The sequence below is a fragment of the Sceloporus undulatus genome, chromosome 3, assembly GCF_019175285.1.
Source record: "Sceloporus undulatus isolate JIND9_A2432 ecotype Alabama chromosome 3, SceUnd_v1.1, whole genome shotgun sequence".
Classification (NCBI taxonomy): domain Eukaryota; kingdom Metazoa; phylum Chordata; class Lepidosauria; order Squamata; family Phrynosomatidae; genus Sceloporus; species Sceloporus undulatus.
In genome coordinates, this window is record NC_056524.1 from 206,791,378 (window position 1) to 206,813,299 (window position 21,922).

The following is a 21,922-nucleotide window of genomic DNA, read 5'->3' on the forward strand; positions in this document are numbered from 1 at the left end:
AGCCAGAAGCTGCACTTTTTGGCCTTTCTGTTTCAGGCCTTAGTAAATTCAAATACAGTAGATTGTAAACCAACAGTAAGTTTCATCTTTTCTAGGGAAAGACCTGGTGTGAACATAAATCCTTCACATCCCTTTCTATTCAATTCAATTCAGCAGATATTTCTTGATCAACAATGCAATCCTGCACAAACTTGTTCAGATGTAAATCTCACTGAATTCAGTGAGACTTTCTCTCATGTGAGTGTATAGGACTGCTGTCTTAGGGTGCATCTACACTGCAGAATTAAGGCAGTTTTATATCTCTTTAACTGCCATGGATCTATGCTATGGAAATTTGGTGGGTGGTATTTTTTTTGTTTGTTTTTTAAGTTTTGTGAGATATTTAGACTTCTCTGTCAAAGTGATCTGGTGCCACAACATACTACAAATCCCAACATACTACAAATCCCAACAACATACTACATGTACAAGTGGGATGTAAATCAACCATTGTGCAACAGGTGAGCTGAAGGCTACAATCAGTTTCAGGGGGTCACAGTATTACACTAGAATCCATGCAAACTACTGGCATATATAAAAATAAAATAGAATAAAATCTCAACCTGAGACTTTTTCATTAAAATGAAACAGACTGTAAAAAGCTCCAATGCAGGAAAAACAAGTTCAAGAAACCATAATACCTTCGTTTATGCTTCAGAATGAAGAAAACTTTCACAAACATATGTAAGCATTTCAATCAGTCAAAGGAAGCTGTCTGATTCTAAACCATCCCATTGGTGCATTGGTGACACTGTAATGATAACAATAATAATATTGTAGCAATTTCATTCTAATATTGTAATAATTTAATTCTCTTTTAATGTATCACTTTTGTATGCTTTTAATAGTACTCTTCTTTTAATATTATGGGCTGCTCTGGGTCCCAGTTTTGGGGAAAGTGTGTAATAATAATAATAATAATAATAATAATAATAATAGATCAGTATTATTTATCCTGATTGACAGAAGTTCTCTTGAGTCTTGGACAGAGTTTATTCCCAGATTTGCAGATCCTGGGACCTTCTTCATGCAATGTAGATACTCCACCTGTAAACTGTTGTCCTTTCTTATTAAGCTTTGCCTTATTGGTATAATATGAATATTTTCCCGGACTGGAATTTGAAACGCTGCTTCCCATTCCTCAGGACAGTCTCAAGCTATTTTGGAAATCTAAATGAAATGTGATTTTGGTGCTTCCATGCAACCCAACAGTCAGTTCCCAAACAACATGAAATGGGCCCGCTATGAATATCTGCTCAGTTAAAAGTAAGCCCTAATGATGATACCTAAATAATAAGTGAGTAAATGTAGGAGCTGAATTGTCAGGATCCATTTTCCTTACTAGAACAACCTACTTTGCAAGGAACAAGTATCAGTGAACCACTAAAATAAATACATAAATAATAAAATAATAAAATAAAGTAAAGAATACATTATAAAATAATGAAAGAGTATAGAGAAATGGTATTTCTATTCCTGTAGGTTGTGCCATTTCCTTGCAGCTGTCTCTGATTTCAGCAGAGTCCAAACATATCTATAGTCATTCTCAGCTGCCATTATTTCCTATAGCTATAGTTGATTCCAACAGACACTCTTGCCCTTCATTATGAACCATTTTTATTAAAATCTACTTGGGGGCTTTGGAAAGAGCAATCACTATTTGCAAATCTGACTCACTTGAAAACAGTATCTTCTCAAATGGGAGGAAAGTTGATGGTTCAGAATCCTTTGAAAGGGATCTCAGGCAGCTTTCCTCTTCACATACAACACTTCCTTGTAGAATGCTACAGCCAGAAGCTCAACAACATTTTTATGTTGTTGTTGTTCGTTGCTTCTCCCAGATTGTCTACTTGCTTAGTGGTGGTGAATGAACTGGATGATGTAAACTTTCACACCACACTTCCTTGAATGCTCACATGCTATGGATCCAGGAAAGCAATACACAGGAATACACTTGTGGCAACAGAGCCCCCTATGTATATAAATTTAGCTGTGGCCTATTGTTTCCCATTTCATTTTCCCCCTGAATTAAAGCTAGATCATTATATCTCTTGGCACCATTGTTGTTATGTGCCTTCAAGTCATTTCTGACTTAGGGAGATCCTAAAGCGAACCTATCGTGGGATTTTCTGAGGTTGGAAGAGTGTGTCTTGCTCAGGATGGTGACCATGGCCAAGTGGGAATTTGAACCATGGTCTCTGTAGTACAATGATCAAAACACTATGGCACACTGGCTCTTTCTCACCATACCTGTACATAGATTCTTATGCTGCCTGCTCTCTAGACCCTTACTTTTTCTGTCATCCAATAAAAGATCACTGTCATTAACCTACTACAAGGCTTCATCCAGAGCTGTTTATCACTGTATTATGAAGTTCCAGTTGGAATAGCTGTCGACTATATTTAAATGTCAATGCAAAACAGAAGGGGGAAAAGACAGCGAAAGATAAATGAATATTGCTGATTTTTTTTAAAAAAAACAATAAAGTTAGGTAATTTATGCTCTCTTAAAATGCAAATACAGTAATATTAACAACTGAATAATATAAACAACTGAATTTTACTGAATAAAGGCCTCATTTAAAATGTATAGCGGAACTCCACTGTAATATAAAAAACAAAAACAAAAAAAAAACAAAGGAGGGACTTCCATAGCAAAACATTCTTTGGAACAACATCATTTTGCAATAACTCTGGAATTTTAGGGAAATAGAGAAAGGGAACTGTACTGAAAAAGGAATTCTTGTGAAAAAGAAGAAGAAATAGAGTGGACTTTAATTTTAAAAATTTAGTTCCTGGACAAAGAAAGCTCCTTTTCTTATAAAATCTTTCAAATTATTCAGATAGTCCCATTCCCTTTAGCTCCAATATATCTATATGCCCTCAAATGCTGCCTGGGTTTTTTTTTAACCATATGAGAAAAAATATAAATAAATTTCAGCCTTAATACTTAAGTTTTTATTTACCAGTAAACTGTATTTGGAGATTATGTTGAAAAATTTCTGCAGTCTTGACTTTAAGCATTTCTGAACTATTATGAAATGTGTCTCCCTTATCTCTTGGGGACCTTAAATCTCTGCATAAATCTGATGAAGTGATCTGAAGCCCATGAAATCTTATGCCAAATAAAACATGTGAGTCTATAAGATGTCACAAGACATATAGGTATTTGATAAACTGAAAATATATACATTATAAATTCTACAAACTAGTGATAAAGTGTGGGAGGTCTGAAGTAAAAAGCATGCTAAATGTTCATTCTTCTACTACCTGCCTATCATCTACGGTATACCCCACTGAAGCACAAGGCTTACTAATGGTATCTTGCTTTATGGCACGATGGCATTGTATCAAGGAAATGTATTGAAAAAATGAGCAGAATGCTCATTTTTTAAGCAAAAGCTTTTAAAACTTTGTGGCACTCAGAATGATTCTAACACAAAAGTTAAAATAACAGTAGTATACAATAGAAAAAGTATAGCAAAAGTACACTTCACTTCTCAGAGAACAAAAGCCATTCCAGTGTTTAAACAGAAATAAAGGCATTTGAGTAATCAAATACTCGCTTTCTGTTAGTGAGAATCTTTGAGCTTAAAGGGGCTTTTTACATATAACATTCTTGCTAGAGGTGGAAATAAACAAGGGTGTGTGTGAATATCCATCACTATTCAAATAATAAAAATTAGCTTCCCAAGTGTTGGGAAACCCTGATGAATCTTAAAAGTTCATGACTTATTCTCTTCAAAAGGCACATATTTTTGTGAAGAACGTGGGATTTTCTACTCAGAAAGTAGGTTTCCTGCACAAGAAACACTATTCTTCTGCAAAGAAGGCAATTTTTTTTTTTTTGCCAAAAAAAAAAAAACCCTGAATAAAATAAAAATGCAAAAACCTATGTTTGGATTTCTGCTGGGTAATGTTTTTGTTGCCTCCCCACCATACATGCACACCATCACATGAACACACTATCGGTAACCCCCAAGTACTTCCTACATCCACCTAGATGCCATTCCATTGCATGGCCACCCCTTTGAATGGCCACACAGTTGCACACGTGATGCTCCACCTATACAAGACATCAATGCATTGGTGTGCAAGTGATACATTGGCAAAGCACAATCATGGAGGGCCTCCTACATGCCCTCTTACCCCCTTCACCCCATGCCCCCCTGTCTGGACTGTCTGGTTTGTGTATATTGTATTTATATCCACTGGAGTTGTCCCAGTTTGCTTTCTTTGCTTTGTTGCAGCACCACACTCACATCGGGGCATTTATATGCAGGCCCAAAGATGAGCATCTTCTGTGCTATGCCAAACTATCCTGGGTTTTGTTTGCTCTGTTTCTTAAGCCCCAGAGCATGGCTTTGGTCCAGCTTTTACCCGCTTTGGAGGCATGCATCATCTAAATGTCCCATCTTCAAAGCAGTTGGAAACTGCTTTATTTTGCCTGTCTGTTCCACTCCTAAGTTTCCGAAAGCGTATGCTGCCAACTTCTTTCTCTCAGTTAGTACCCAAGGTGCTATAATATCCCTTTGAATACTGATCCAGACTAACATGGCTATGTCTTTAAATTCTAATTATATCAACTTACACTGTGATGAGGAGAGAACAACTCATACAACAGTCCTCCAGAAGTATTAGAAACTGGCTAAAATTTCATGAGTGTTTTCAAAGACTCCAGAAGTTTAATCTGGAAACCATTTACAATAGTTACCTAAAGCCAGAACACAGTTTGGCATCACAATTCTCTCCGATACCATTCAAGGTTGCTAAACTTAAATGTTATATAATACTCACGTTTAGGGTCCAAAGAAAAATGCAGTTATGATTGTTTGTCCTCTCTCACAGTGAAGAAATATGTGCTTTAGAAATCAGACATATACACATAAGCATATGATTACTTTCCAATGATTAGTCACAAAATGAAGTGTGCTACGTACTAGATATGCAATCCAGGACAATCATATGGTTTCACAAACAGACATCTTTCATCACTTAAAGAGGCATTTCTAACTACAGTTGGCAGTGTCTATCCACAGACTGATTCAACATGGATTCAACTACCCACAGCTTAAAAATATTCCAAAAATATATAGTTTCCAAAAAGCAAACTTTGATTTTGTTAATTTATGTATAAGGGACACAGTTTCACTACCCCACTGTGCATAATGGGACTTGAGCATCCATAGATTTTGATATCCATAGAAGGTTTGATAACCAAACCTTAAAAGATACCAAGGACTCAGTGTGTGTGTGTGTGTGTGTGTGTGTGTAAATAGAGAGAGAGAGAGAATGTATTATCTAGACTTAGACAGCATGTCAGAGTGATCAGATTCTGAATACTTTACTCTGTCCACACCAAGAAGAAAGAAGAGAGACACAGGAAAAACTCAAAAATTCATGTTTTGCCAGGGGCATCAGTCAACTACTGAAAGCCTTAGATGTGACTTTAATCCAAGGATGTTCACATGAGAGCTGTCCAAAAACCCCTAAAGTTTTGCAACATGCAAGCAAGGGAAACTGGATAGGAAATGGGTATTAGATTCATGTGACACCAGCATCAAAACATGTTCACTGGTGTCTAGTTTATATCCTGTGTCATTTCAAAGTGCTGGTTAAGAAATGTGAAGCTTTACATGATTTGGAACAATCAAACCAGAGACACCACGTAATGTGTCTGTATATTATTTATTATTTATTTACAGTATTTATACCCCACTCTTCAGCCCTAAAGGCCCGCAGAGTGGCTTACAATTATTATTATTTTTAATTAGATGGTTCCCTGTCCTCAGGCTTACAATCTTTAAAAAAGAAGTCTGTATATGGCCATTAGAGTATCAGTGGTGTCCATATGTTGTATCTTAGAAATGTCTAATCTATCACTTGGTGATCCAACTTAATGTTATTAACCTTTAAAGGTAAAGATTTCCCCTTTGACAAGGTTGTCAAGTTGTATCCGACTTTAGGCGGTGGTGCTCATCTCCATTACTAAGTCAAAGAGCCAGCATTGTCAAAGATGACTCCATGGTCATGTGGCAGCACAACTGCACAGAATGCCTTCCCACCAAAGTGGTATCTATTTATATACTTGCACTTTCACATGCTTTCGAATTGCTAGGTTGGCAGAAGCTGGGACTAGTGACGGGAGCCCACTTTGTCATGCAGCACTTGGGCATTGAACTGCCAGCCTGCTAGTCCTGCAATCGTCAGTCAGCATCTTAACTGCTGAGCCACCACATCCCTACTGAAACATTTATTTGGCTTTTTGTGGTATTTGAAGTGGAAGAAACTCTCTTGTACATACAAATTATTCTTATGGTATTTTAAGTGATACCAAGCTGCTTGTATAACCAGTTTGGCTTATTGATGGATTTGAAGTTACGCATTGCTCTTATTCACTGTTTAAACCAGTGGTTCCCAACATGTGGGTCGGGACCCCTTTGGGGGGTCGAACGACCCTTTCACAGGGGTTGCCTAAGACCATCGGAAAACACATATTTGCATGTAGCAATGAAAATAATTGTATGGTTGGGGTCGCCACAACATGAAAAACTGTATTAAAGGGTCGCGGCATTAGAAAGGTTGGGAACCACTGGTTTAAGCAAAGGCAGTATAAAAATATAATAAACAAACAAACAGGTGCTACTTGTGGTAAACAACAGGGCACTCGGTTATGTTATGCCTTCTTCAGTTACCCTTTTAAAATAACTTTTGACTATTTGGTTTCAGCAATTTAATCATAAAATCAGTTATTAACCAAAGAGGTCTTACTTAATCCAAATCACCTGGAACTGATCACTACTGGTGATAGAATACAGGCTGTTGCTGATCATGATCCAATGTGGTTTTTTGTAATGTTAAGCAAAGTCTGGTTAATAGAATTGTTGGAGCTACAGTATTAATTTCTGAAAAACCAATAAATAGACTGACAGGTTCCCAGTACCTTCACTACAGAGCTGAAAAAAGGAAAAGCAATATTTATTTGCTATGGAAAATCTTTCTTGTTTTTTCCCCATTCCCATGGGAATTTGATGGTTCTAACAACCCTTTCAATTCCATGCTACCCTGGATGCTCATTTTGAAAAGGAGAACTTGATGTTAGGACTTAAAGAGACACATAACATAATGTTTCTGGCTTAATTAAGCCATTAGGATTTTAGGGGGTTTTAAGCAGAAGGCAATTTGAATGTATAATTCAGACAGCCCGCCAACTTGCCTTGTGCTTTCTTCGTTTGGCACTGGAACAGATTGCAAAGGAGGAAGACAGCTGTGATAACATCCTGTAGACTCTGCCAAAGTCAGGCTCTCATTTACATTTGGGGTTTTCGAGATGAATTAATGAGATTTCCCTAGCTTGATGCAAAAGATCTCACTAAACTAAGCTGTGCCCAGTTTTGACCCAAAGCTCAGGAAACATTTGCTCAAACAGAATATCTCTAGCCCAGTGTTTAAGATAATATTGCTTATTTTCATTAACCCTTTAGAAATCTTTATACAAATTGTAAGGCTGTGGATACATGAAGCTGTGGTCTTCTTCAGTGTGAGCAGAAGCAAGGATTCAAGAGTAGTCTCAGGGCTGTTGAACTGTGTTAGACCTACAGCAGACTGACTTTCCATGCAAAGTAATTTTTCCATGGCTTCTAAAAGATTGGAAGAAGACTGCAACTCTTTGTCCCTCTGGGATTCTATGCTACACTTTAAGGTCACAAGACTACAATAAAACCTCAAAGACTGTTTGATTTGAGTAGGTTTTAATTTTTTCACTTCTGATCTTTCCTGGTTCTCAGCCCATATAGGCAGTGGTAGCTGGTGGCTTCCACCTCCTTGGGAAAGAGAATCTAGCTGGGATACCAAAACAGGGGATCAGCACCTTAAAGTCTGGACTAAAATCTGGAGTGGATTGTCCGTCCCAGTAACATGGAAGCCACAAGCCTCACTCTCATATGTTTCAAATGATTAACAGGTAGATTGTACATTTCTTTCTGATGCTCAGTACTGTATATCCCGTAACTTATTGTAGATAGTATGGACTAGAGATTCATAACTTTCTTTCAGCAAAAGACATATTGACATTCACCATGGCTATTACTCCATATTATCATGGTAAGGGACATTTGTAGAATTATGCAGAAATCAAACCAGAGCTTCAAATATTTTTTTTTAATGTGTTGAGCTTTGTTCATTACTGTTTTTGTACTTACACATGATAACACATTTTCCATTGCTTATTGCTCATAAGTAAAACATCACTTTCAATTTACATATTTGCTTCTTTATTTCCACACAAATACACAGAAAATAGGAAGAATGCCCCCAAATCTTCTAAATCCAACATTTTAGAAGCAATAAGTAAACATTTCTCATTTCATGAAAATATAATCACATTACCAGACAGGATTCAATTTTGCAAAATAACATTGTTATGCATTCATTATCCTCCTGAGCTAAGTAACACGTTACCAATAACATCATTAATGTTTGTAATGTTTTGCTTCCAAGGCTGCATCCACATTGCAGAAATAATCCAGTTTGACACCATCTTAACTGCCATAGCTCAGTGCTACAGAATTCTGGGAAATGTAGTTTTGGGAGACATTTAGTCTTCGCTGTCAGTGAACTCTGGTGCCAAAACAAACTACAATTCCCAGAATTCCATAGCATTGAGCCCTAGCAGTTAAAGCAGTGGATTATTTCTGCAGGACAGATGCAGCCCAAGTTGTGAGTAAAATTTATGGGGAAGTTAAAGTTAATTTCAAGAATGAATTTTTCAGCTTATGCTGTATTGTTTGTTTTTGTTTTTATTTGATTTAGGGTTTTTGTTTTTTTTTAAAAAAAAGAGTCAAGGAACTCACAGAACTCCTATCTATTAGGAAAAATCATTTTCTTCACTGAAACTGAAAATGGGGAGAAATAATGTATGTAAAATTTTATATGCATTGATCTCTTTTGTTATATTAATTTTATGTTGCACATGCTTAGAAATCCAAACATGCTGAAGGGTGATATATACAAGTATTAATAAAATAGATAAACGTTTATATTTCCCACCACTGTCTGTCAAACTCCTTAAAGTGAGATGAAAGACTCTTTTTTGAAAAGTTACTGAACATCAGTAGAGTTGTCACCAGGTCTTAAGGTTGTTGCCTCCCTCCAGTTCATATATTCAGGGCTGATTATTAGAGATATATAACCTCATCTGCCAGTAGTTCTGATACTCCTCACCAAAATGAATGAATTCAACAGCTTAGATATAGGGGAGGGCGAGAGAGGGGGAGAAAGTCCATCTCACATTCTTTTGTATGCTCTGAAATTTCTCTGAAAGAGCTGCATTGGAAGTGTGTGCTGTAGGGAATGTTGAGAGATAAGAGGTGAGAAGGGCTTAGATTTCAGTTGTCATTCCCTTCCCAAAATTAATGAATGCCAGAGGTTAGGATGGGTTATTATACAGTCAGTATGAAATGGTCCCAAAAGGCCTGAAGATGCCCCTGGAAGTCACTAAACGTGGAATGAACAGCACCAGCTACTAGCAAGCAGAATACAAAGAGCAACACCCACATGAGTATAAATGGATTTTCCCTTCTTTCCTCCTACTCCTAGCAAAAAAGATCTAAATGCACTTGAATCCATTATAAGAGAGAGGTGACCTCGTAATTAGAATAGAAGTACATGTCTGAGAACATTACCCTTAAGTAGTGGTAGGCAGCTGTGGCAAGTCCAGATCCTGGGACCCTCCCATGCCATATAATCTGCAAAATTTCCCCAAAAATGAAAAAAAAAAAACCACAAGGAAAAAAAAAGAAGGTGCCAGAAGTTAAACAGTGCAGCAACCAATTTAAAAGACTTCCAGGATAAACAATTAACCCTTCTCTTATTAGCAAGAAAAAATAAAGCCAGAGGAGTCAAGGGCATCATACCAACCTTGGGACCACATGTGGTCCTAGGTCCGCACTTTGCCCATACATGCCCCAAAAGATAAGAGAAAACCTTTCATTCAAATTCTGAACCATTGGAAGTTGTTGAAACAAGAAAAATATAATTAAACCAACATTAGGTTACACAATTCCCACACTGCAGGAGAGGGGGATCTTCCATAACAGTGTAAACTTCTTCATTGATTATTTTATTTTTTATTTGTTTTAACTGCCATCAAGTCAGCTTCAACTTTTGATGACTATGGAGATTATCACATGGGGGATGGGACATCCTTGACCCATTCCTGTCCTGTCCTTCCCATGTGATCGCACTGATATTTTCACATGATGTCATCATTATCTCATCTGTGACACATTCTTATTGTTCAATTGCGATAAGATTTTCAGATGATGGCATGCTTATCCCATCTTTCTCCCATCCCTGAAGGGGCATGGCCCCATCAGTTTGTATTAATGGAAACCCACATTAATACAATGACAGGGCCACTGACAAGACATGGACTGGATAAGCGTGGATACAATAAGGATGGGTAAGGACAGGAGCTATTCCTCCTTACCCTGTGTGATAATCTCCTATGAATGAAAAACATCCAAAGCAACCTGTCATCAACAGGCCTGCTCAGGTCCTGAAAACTCAGATCTGAATACAGCTGACAGTGTCTAGACTTGGGCTGGCAATAATGTTTGATATATCCAGAAATCCATACATCCTTGTATTCAAAACTGTGCATAAATTATATAGACCTTTCCCTCTCAAATGTAGAAATGAGACTTTTGATCACATCTTTGTAATATTGAGTGTATGGCTATTTCTAAATGGCACCTTCTAACAAAGCTAAATTGTTGTGGTACAATTTTCCATATAGTAGCTAGAACTGGACCTTAAACTGGAGCTGAAGCCATTAGACTCTCCACAGAGATAGCACTACAGTTCCACTAGTTATTATGACATTATGGAATCCAGGGGTTTGCAATTTGGGAAGGTGTATTTAGCATTCCCTAAGGAAGACCTCTAGTGCCTACCTGAACTACAAGTAAATCAAAGGAATATAAATATGGATTAGATGCACATATTATGCATACATCATGGGAAATTTATTTCAATCAAGGTTTTAACTTTGATATTCATTCTGATTTAGGCAAGAACCTTTTGCCATGCTTTCAACTTCCTGATATTAAAGAAATGGAGGTATGGCCAATAGTAACACCAAGAGAGGTGAAGCAACTAATTCTAAGTCTACATAGAAGGAAGGCATCTGAAGAGGACATGCTTACTCCAGAGATGTTTTTGGATAATTTGTACTGGTGGACCCCCATATTAGCAAAGCTTTTTACTTTTATCAACTCAGTTGGGAAATTTCCCAATGGGTGGAGACAAAGTATTGTGGTTCCTATCTTTAAAAGAGGAGATAAAACATTACCAGCCAACTACTGTCCTCTTAGTTTGTTAGATTTCACCTCAAAATTATATACACACTACCTTCTGTCCAAGGCTGAAGACTGGGCAGATCAAAACAATGTGATTGGTGTGGAACAGGCTGGATTCCGGCAGGGCAGATTAGCTACTGACCACTGTTTTGTATTGAACCATCTGAGAGCAAAATATACAAGTTCTCCCAAAAGGTATTTATATGCTATCTTTGTAGATTTAACTTCCGACTATGACAGAATAAACAGCCAGAGGTTAGGGCATAAATTATGGAGGTTGGGAATGGATAGATGCTTGCTGATCTTAATTAAGAATTAATACTCAGATACTAGTATCCAAGGAAGAGTAAGTAAAACAGGACAATTATCAGAAGACATTACAACTTCCAAGGGTGTGAGACAAGGCTGTCTGCTTGCCTCATTTTTGTTTAATATCTGTGTAAATGATATAATTGCTCAACTGGTCAATAACTCTAATTTTCCTGTGTCCTTGGGAAATTGGGAAATTAATGTTATACTATATGTGGATGATATGGTCCTTTTGGCACAAAATTTAATAGGTATGAGAAGATTATTGAAAACTTTTGGGGAAGTATGTAACAAAGAACAATTCTGTGTGAACTATACAAACACAAAGGCTATGGTCTTTGGCAAACATCCACCCAAACATAAATGGGTACTGAATGAGTTTCACCTGGAACAGGTCATGCAATTTAACTACTTAGGGGTTTGCTTTTCTGAAAAAAGCTCATGGAATAACCACTTGACAGCTGTAAATTTGAAAGCACAACAATCTGTTCAAACTGTCTTAAAATTTGTTAGAGTCAAAGTTGGAAATGCAATTGTGCCAACTGTAAGGGTTTATGTGGCAAAGGTCATATTCCAGATTACATATGGAGCAGAGGTATGGGGAAATATTAAGACAAATAAATTAGAGGTCTTGCAAAATACATTTTTAAGAACAATATTTGGCCTTCCACCAGGAGTACCAGTCAGCTATATGTGAGCAGAAGTTGGATTAATGCCTATATCTTATTACCTCTTATATGCATCATTTATTTATTTTGTAAAACTGAAACATTTGGTCAATGAATTAGTAACTCGTTCTGTACATGAACAAAGAGGTTCTATCTATAAAAATTCATGGCTATTAGAATGTGAGGCAGATTTGAAGAAATTTGACCTGGACCCTATAATTCTAAAATCTGGTGATATATAGCATAGTAGGAAACTCATCAAAGAATGGATGCAAGAGCTTTATGCTCTACAGGATATTAATATCATTAAAGCTTCAAAGTTCTCTTCTAGGTTACCTTTTCTAAAAGTATGTTTTGGAAAGGAAAAATATTTATCAGAAATAACTCAACCTCTTTTTTGTAGGGCTTTTATAGCCCTACAAATCGAGACAATGAAAACAGACTATATTGAAGGGAAATATAAAGAGATTCCCAAGGAGCAGCGTATTTGCATTTGTGGAAGTGGGGATATTGAAGACACCATGCACTATATGCTACATTGTAAGATACATAAAACCCCAAGAGATAAGTTTCTGATGAAAAGTTTAGAACTTGTAGCTAACCAAAATGACTTGGAGAAAATCACTTGTTAGCTAATACAACTAAGTATGTTATGTTCAACACTGCTAGATTTGCTGTGAAAGCAGCTAAACATAGATTAGACTTTGAGGATAAAAGCCTGCATGGGAATCTGCAGTAAACAGATTATATTCATTTGAACAGAGTATGGAAAATTGTGATGTTTTGTATGAAATATTTTTGTAATTTTAGTGTAAACATATTGCTCTATATATTATAAAGCTAATTGACTGTGGAAGTTTTAAAGGGTTTTAATTATTTTTGTAATTTGATGGCTATAATCTGTATTTGGTTGTCATGAATAAACTGTACTGCCTACATGAACTGCATGCTCCAAGACTTCATAGGATGTAGCCTATGACAACTAAAGTGAAATATAGCACTATAATGTGAAGGAAGCTAGCTGGCCTAGTGGTTTGAGTGTTTGACTATTCCTCTGGATACCAGGGTTTGCTTCCCCATTTGGCCATGAAATACACAGGATGACCTTGGGCAAGTTACATGCTCTCAGTTTCAGGGGAAGGCAATGGCAAAGCCCCCATTGCCAAGAAAACCCCATGTATTTTGAGAAATCCTGGTGTGGACACCAGCTTTAATGAAACATAGGGGCAGTACATACTACCCTGAAAAGGTGGGCTGGAGGTGCCCAGTTTTCCTTCAGAGGGACACTGCAGCAGGCAAACCATGCGGCATCCCTCCAGACCAAAAAGAACCTGGAAAAACTGGGTTCTTCTTGGTGCATGCAGATGCCATCACCAGTGCACCATTGGCGTACTGTGACATGTCCACGACAGATGCGCAGCACCCAGAGGTGCATATGAAGCGCCACACTTGCATCATGCACGCATGCCCTGTATGGATGGCACTGCGTAAAGATGGCACCATCCATACATGGTAGGATTCCGGAGTGTGTGGATGCTGCGTGCTCCTGAACCCTAGAATTGGCCCCAGCCTGCCGGCAGTCTGTACTGGGCCATACTTTCTGCTTGGTATACCTGTTTTATCTTCTGTTTTCTTCAGGAGTCCTAGCTATTTGGCTGTTACTTTAACATGCTAGTGAGGAGTCTGGCTTCAGAGCACTTCACCAAAATCATGCATGACAAATCACTTTGTGACCCCCTGTCCCTGCATTTCCATGTAGAGCACAAACATCTGGAAGTGGAAAGGCTAGGCCTGTACCAATCTATGCTCAGGCCTGCTAGTGGGCAGTTCTGACCTCAGATAGAGGCCTACACATGTAGGATAGACCCTTCAGAAGTGATTGCTCTACATGCAAAAAGTCGACTGAGATCATATCAATTGCTCTTCTTTACTATTGGCATTTAATGCCAAACAGCTTAAATAACACCAGAATAGGAATTTGGACAAATTATATGGGATGCAGAAGACCCATGATCAACAGGTCTTTCTTTTTTAGCAAGATCATCAGGCTGCTAATATGATCACAGATGCAGTGACCCTGCAGCATAGGGGGCTCAGGTCTCCTCTTAATCTAGGCTAGAGAGACTGAATCCCACTGAAATGATTGGGCTAAATTACACTACCGAGGCTGCTAAGTAGTTGAACCCACTCAGGAATTATCAATTATATTCTGTGTTTTCATTGTTTTTGTAAAACATGGTGACATGGCATCCCAATTAATAAATTTATTTAAAATTAATAACATCCCGTTGATTCCACCACAACCTTAGCAATAGCTTTGGGATTCCTGCACAGAAGCAGCATCAAGCAGCAGAGATTGATAAGCACATCTCCAGGGGCTCATTCATACTACACCATTATAATGCTATGATTCCATTGTAACTGGCATGGTCCCATCCTATCAAAGATTGGATTAGCAGTTTAGGAAGGGGAATATAGATATAGACAAATTACAATTTGGACTTCAGCTCCCAGTGTGGTCAGTGGCCATACTGTCTAAGGACTTTAGATACTGTAATACAAAATGAATCTCTGGCGTGAACCCCTGATTCTTGCAGAAGTAGAAGAAATGTTTAAAATATAAAACCTCCCTCAAACAAACAAATAAACATAAAACAGCCCAATAAGACTAGGCCTATTCAATGACCTTGAGGAGCCATGGGATTTTGAGCACTAAATGAAAAGACAAGGAAAAAGCAAAGGAAAAAGAAGGGAGTAAATTGCCCTGCTTCAGCATCTTACAGTGTATAACAAATGACCAAAGTGCAACCATCCATATGTTGCTGAGCTATAACTTCTATCAGCCCACATTGCCAGTGCTGGTGAATGATAGGTATTCCAGTCTGGGAAAACTGAAAGCGCCACAATTTACCTAGCTTTGATATAGCATCCCTCATTTGTTGTTACCCTCATCCCAGTACTGCTCACTAAATACTGTATTTCCATAATTTCAGCTTTAAGAATTTGCTTCCCAATGCATGTTTTAGTTGTTGTCTTTAGAATACATAAAGAAACTTTTGACACCAGAATTTAGTTTTAGTACTCTGCACTAAAGCTTTTTATTGGCAACAAGAATAAAGAATTTATCTGTAGAAAAACAGGATTCTTGGAAGGGAAATTAAAAAAAAAAACCAACCTACTGATGAATGAAAACAATATATGATGTGCCTGACAAATGCACACTAGGGGAAAGAACAAACAAAAATTTGAAGGTTTCCAGTGACATTTTGATTGTAAAAGAATTGTATATTTTGTGGCATTTTTGTTATGTCTTGCCATCTAGGAGTTTTATTTTCTTAATAACCAAATTACAGGTGCCTCAAAGCATCTCTTCAGTGGCCTCTGTAGAATTGTTTGTCAGCTGAGACACTCATCTGAATACTGCACATAACATAGGCTTGTCCTTCTGAGTGATGTGTCTCGGAAACCAGTTCTGGAACCACAACATGCAACACTGTGGGGAGGAAATGTTTTTTTATTGGGCCTAAGGTGGAGGAGATCTAGTAAAAGGACATGGAGCCTGAGGGAAGGAGTTATAGGGTTTATTAGGCTCTGTCCTTCCCTGCTATATCTGCTTTAGATCACAGTAGCATGGGCCTACCCACTCCATACCACTCTAAGCAGTCTCTAAATGGCTTACAACTGTAAGCTAATTGCCCCCATCAAGCTAGGTACTCATTTTAGTGAGCTCGGAAGGATGCAAGGCTGAGTCGAGCCTGAGCCTTGGCTGGTATTGAACTCCCAACATTATGGTTTGCCAGTGAGTGGCTGCAGTACTGGCATTTAACCACTGTGCCACCAGGACTCCTATACACCTTATAGGTCTGCATAGCCCTTATAGGCTCCATAGAGCCAGGTTGGGTAACTGGGGGTCTGGCTCCACAGGCCTCTTCAGCACTGAGTAGGCCTACATAGGCCTTAGAGGCTCCATAGATCCAGATTAAGTAACTTGGGGGGGGTGGTTATGGCCCCACAGGCCTCTTTAGCAACGAGTAGGCCTCCATAGGTTTTATAGGTCCCATAGGTCTTGACTGAGAAATTGTGGGGGATTGGCCCCACAGGCCTCTTTCAAAGGTCCAGATTCAGGCAGGAGTTTAATGTGTAATCATGGTATGGCTTTTTAATATGGGGTGTTTGCTATATCGTGTGGGTATCATGGTTTTGTTGTGGTTTTCATTTTTGTAATTTTATATTATTTTTATGTGATGTGTTAGTTGATTTTTTGTAATAATATTTTTTTAAAAGAGTTTAATTTGTGAGTTGCCTTGGGTCCCTTTCTGGGAGAAAGACGGCATATTATATATATATATATATATATATATATATATATATATATATATTATAGGCTCCATAGGCCCTGACTGATTAACTGTGGAGGATTGGCCCCATAGGCCTCTTCAGTTCCCAATAAGTCTCTGGAGAACGTATATACTCTGTTCGGAACTCCCAGGCCCTGTAGGCACCATTTGGGTCTCTGCAAATGCCATGTGTGGTGAGTCACTAGGCAGAGTGGATTTCTGCAACAGCCAATCAGATTTAGGCTGGCTGTAAAGGTGGTGGCTGCTGGGGGAGTAACTATAAAAGGAGAGGAGCAAGTCAGCATCGGAGTAGAGTGTGTTAGTTTAAGACACAGTTCAGAGCTGATCTGTTCTGAAAACAATTAGCTAAGATTCAGGCAAGAGAACCTTAATAGAATTCCTACTTCTGTTAAAAGGGGGCAGGTTACTAATGCAAGAAGAGAGGTTTAAAACAAATAAGAAACAATTTATTTTTCTGAGAGTTCCATAAGCGAACTGAACAAGAAACACCTTGTAACTATTCAAGCACTGTACTTCTGTAACCATAAGATCTGAAACAACCTTGAAACGAAGCAATCTTGCTTGTAAATAAAGTAATTGTTTAATTTGTTTTAAGAAGAGAGTGGCTTGAACGAATTTATAATAAAAGCCTCACAGTCAGCATGCTACCAATAATAAAATACATGTGCGAGGACACTGGAGAGCTCATCCCTAATTCATTTAATAGAAAAATGTATTGAGGGTAAAACTGGGGCATGTGTCAGGGCCAAGGGGCTAAGGGATGTTTCTGGGGTAAAAGGCAAGCCTCGGAGCATAAGTAAGAAGGTTGGTCACATCATAGACCCTCCCATCAGAACTCCACATAATAGGCCAGTTTAGCTCCCACAGGTCTTGTAGGCTCCACTAGACTCATATAGACCCTGATTGGGGTGCCACAGGTCTAGTGAGCCCCCAATAGGCCTCATAGGCCTTGAGTGGGTTTCCACAGCCCTTGCAGGTTCTGCATGGTTTCTGCAACCCTTGTGGAATCTCACAGATATCACCCCCCCCCTAAAATGGCCTTTTAGGCCTAATCTGCCTTCTGGTGGGCCCTGATAAGGTATCTACAGGACTTGTAGACCCTGGTTAGGCTTTTGCAAGCCTTCTTAGTTTGATTAGGCTTTTGTAAGCCTCTATTTTTCTGGAGGCCCTGGCTAGGCCCCTTGCATGCCTCTTATGAACAATTTAGGTCTGGACCTGCCTCATAGGCCTTAACTAGGACGTTGCAGGCAAGATTACTGTATGCACTCATGTATAAGTCTAGAAATTTAGGTCCAAAATTCACTCAAAAAGCACGAGTCGACTTATCCACGGGTCAATGTAAATACTCTACTTTAACTCTTATTAAAAAGAAAAAAGGAACCATCTCCCAGTGAAAGGCAAGTGTGTAAACTGTCCTGAAAGCACTGACCTTGCTTTACTCTCATCCCTCCAGCCTTAGGGTGAGCACAAACAGTTACACCTGCTGGGATTTAGTAAGTTATTTGGCATTGTTTTCATTTGCTTCATCATTAGATCTTTTGTACATGCCCTATGTTTTATCCTCGACTTATCAAAATTCATAATTTTGCCCCCAAAACTTGCCATCGACTTATACATGAGGTCGACTTATAGTCAAGTATATAGGGTATCTTCCATTAGGTCCTGATAGGTCCTGAAACATGCAATTTCAGATTGCAGCTTGGCTTGATTTATCAAGCCACAGGGGAGTGGCTGGGGAAGAGGGGGCTGTGATGGCATGGATTGTTGTTCAGGGAGCACAAGGGGCTTCCACTGCACACTTCTGGTCATTTATCTTGAAGGTAATGACCTTGGCTTGCTGAAAGGGAAAGCCTTGGTTATCAAAGCATTCCACCACTATCAAATTATTCAGGACCAATGGCCTAGGGTCCATTTACTATGGTCAGCCAGCTTTCTCTGTCATGTTTGGTGGGGTGAGGATGGTCCATCTTGTCTGGGTAGGATCCACAGATGAGTCTTTTGGACGCAGCACAGCTGCGACGTCATCGTTGCACACGCTTTCTGTACGGCGCTGCACAGCTGCAGTGTGCCCATGATGTGCTAGGGTTGCGGGGCATGTGCATGCCCCACCTTTGAGCAACCCTAGCATGTCATGGGCACGCCGCAAAGGGCCCGTCTGTACCGGGCCATTTTTAACTGCTTTTTTTGGAGAAAGAAATTAATGAAAAAATATGCTCCTAGCCCAGTCATAAGTTCAGAATCTCTATTTTCATTTCATGTAACCTAAACACAATTGTTTAAATTTCCAACCTGAATCTTTCCCGATATATTGGGCAACAACTACCATCATCCTTTGACAGTGTGACATACTGACTGTGGATTATAGGCATGAAAGTCTGGCACACTTGGAGATCAGCTGCTTGAGCTGTAAAGAAACATGTACACATCTAGCAAATTTTGCATAATGTAACACAGGTGTTTATCAGACGAGCTCTTAAAGAGGTACTATTCCAGTGTGACTCCTCTAGCTGCCTCCTGTTGCATGCTGGGATTGGCAGTTTTAAGGAGGGGTATTTAGAATTCTCAGGCAGAGAAGTTCAGCTCCTTAAAACTGCCAATCCCAGCATGCAACAGGAGGCTGCTAGAGGAGTCACACTGAAATAGTACCTCTTTAAGAGCATAGTGTGATAAACATCACAGTTGATAGAGGGCAGCTTTCTGAGCCAGCTGAGAGGGCTACATTGATCTGTTTGTTCACCTTGGGCAATGGAGAAACATTGTCTCTTATCAGTCTGCCACATTTCTGTTTTATATATTTATTTATTTATTAAAATGTAACTAAAAGTCTGGCTTCTCCCACATAAACTTGTTTAACAGTATTTTCCTCACATGCCTGTCTCCTTGTGTGAGACGGATGAGTGCCAAACAGAGAGCCTTTTCTCTAGGTCCTATATTGGGAGAAAGGTGGGACATAAATCAAATAAATGAATAGATAATAAAATCTATGATAGACCAGAAAGAAAGCCTTTTCTGTCCTCCCTTGGCGTGCTCACTGGTACTGTCTTAATTTCTTAGATACTAGAGCTCTTTTTAGGCAAGATTGAATATTAAAGATGAGGTGCGGAGAGGGCTAGCTCCATTCCCACATTCATGTTTCCCTCACTTTGTTCGTGTGAAGAGTAACTTTTGGAGAATTTCTTCTATCCATGGATGTGCTCCCCATTTAGAGGACCTTGTCCTCTTCAGAAAGTTGCTCTCTACTGGAAGAGATGTTTACAATTGGAAATAGAGAGCGGAAGGTTTACTTGCTATTTATTTATTTATTTATTTTCCCTGTATTGATGACATCTGAATAGGGCACATGCAACAATAATATTTTCCTTTTCCCATAATGACTGTTTACAATATTTGGCCCTTTTAAGAGGCAATCTGATGGTTTGTTACCTGGGAGGAAGCTGACTGAGCTGACGGAAGGCAAAGTTTGTGCAGAACTAGTGTATTAATGGTAAGAATCATAGAGCTTGAAGAAGCCCCAAGGGCCATCCAGCCTAACCTTCTATCATGCAATAATTTTCTGCTCCCATCCTGGGAGATGACCACATACAATTTGTTTAAAAACCTCCAATGAGGGAGAGCCTACCATGTGTAGAGGTAGTCTAGGTCAATTCCTATTATCAGGACATTTTTCCTAGTGTTTTGTGGGAATCTTTTTTGATTCATTAGTTATAAATGGATATAAGCCCCACTGGAGGCTTACTTCTGAAGAGATATGTGTGGGATTGCCTTTTAGTTGCTTTATTTTTCCTCTGTAGTTCTGTTGACCTGTTATTTTATTATGTTGATTGGTTTATGTTACACTATTTTTATGTTACACTATTTTTATTATACTCTAACCACAGTAGTATGACAATCTAGTTTAAGGCCACTGTGGCAAAAGGTAGAGTATGTGCTCTTTAAATAAATAAAGAAATGAACATATGATTATAGCTTAATCTCTATAGGTAACACAACTGAATAATGTACCTTCTGAGATTTAAAAAGAAGCCCCTTTTCAGGGCTTCTTTTTGCTCCCTGTGGAGGCCGTGGCGTGCGGTGGCCGTAGCCTCCATCCGGGGCAAAAAAGGGCAACGTGAAGCCGCCCGTCTATATAGCCCCATAGTCACTTTATTCTGTTACTTTAAAAGAAATACAGTTAACAAGATTTTCCCTTTGATAACTGATACCATACTGTAGTCTGAATTAGGTCTGCATAGTAAGAAAGAATAGTCAGCATCCCCCCCCCTACATTTACCCAATCACCAAATGTTTTCTGATGTGTTGAAGAGTCACCACTGCAATATGTTGACTTTCAGTTTCAAGAGAACCACAAGTTTGCACTTGCTACAAGTGTAGCCAGTGAAGCTTTCTGGTAAGAAGACAAGCATTGCAAACAGATTGCAGCAGACAACAACAGATCCTTCTTCTATCTCTGCAGTTATTTTTTTCCACCCCTTTCAGACCATAATAACTCTTACCAGTATTACTGCATACACCACAAGGCAAACACCAGAGGCTCTCAGAGACTGAGCTCTAAAGTCTGAGGCACCTACTGGCTGCTAGCTCTGTCCCCAAGCAAATCATGAGTCATAACTATACATGTGCAGTAAACAAGATTTCAGAATTGAAGACCTAAACTCCCACAGCTTTTTCTCCTGTACTGATATAATTCAGATGGCAAACCAGTGAAATGAGCAGGGCTACATGCTGTAAAATTTCTTCAAATAAACACATTAGGCTCATTAAATTTTAATATCTTTATTCTAAGATTTATGCAAATAATAACATACAAATGGAAGCGTATATATAAAAGAAGATTAAATGTAGACAAGCTCACAGTGTAATTACAACCCACAGATTAGTTAGAATGCTCTCATACAAAATTAATTTATGTTCATATAATCAATAGTTGTCTTCCTTTGGGGAAATCTTTTATAAGGCATCATGAGGATGTACAAATTCGGTAAATGGGACAAATAAATCAGCAGGAATATTTATTTAAAGCACTAGGATTTGTAGAATCTAAACCAAAGGTAAGGATCCTGCCTTTTTTCAGAAGTTGTTGGTCTGTACTTCCCAATACAGCACAGTCAATGTTAAGGAATGGTTGAAAGTGTGGATCAGCATCATTTGCATGATTCCCAGCCCTATCAGAACCAAGTGGATTTAAGGT

General features: G+C 38.7%; 1 long non-coding RNA gene across 1 annotated transcript in view; it reads right to left on the minus strand.

The window, feature by feature from the left end:
• Positions 1–21,280, minus strand: part of LOC121924866 — a 29,249-nt gene extending 7,969 nt beyond the window's left edge. The window contains exons 1-2 of the long non-coding RNA XR_006102747.1: positions 21,228–21,280; positions 681–790 (exon numbers count right to left, since the gene is read on the minus strand). This is a non-coding gene — a long non-coding RNA (uncharacterized LOC121924866). The remainder of the gene's footprint in view (positions 1–680; positions 791–21,227) is intronic.
• Positions 21,281–21,922: the final 642 nt, after the last annotated feature.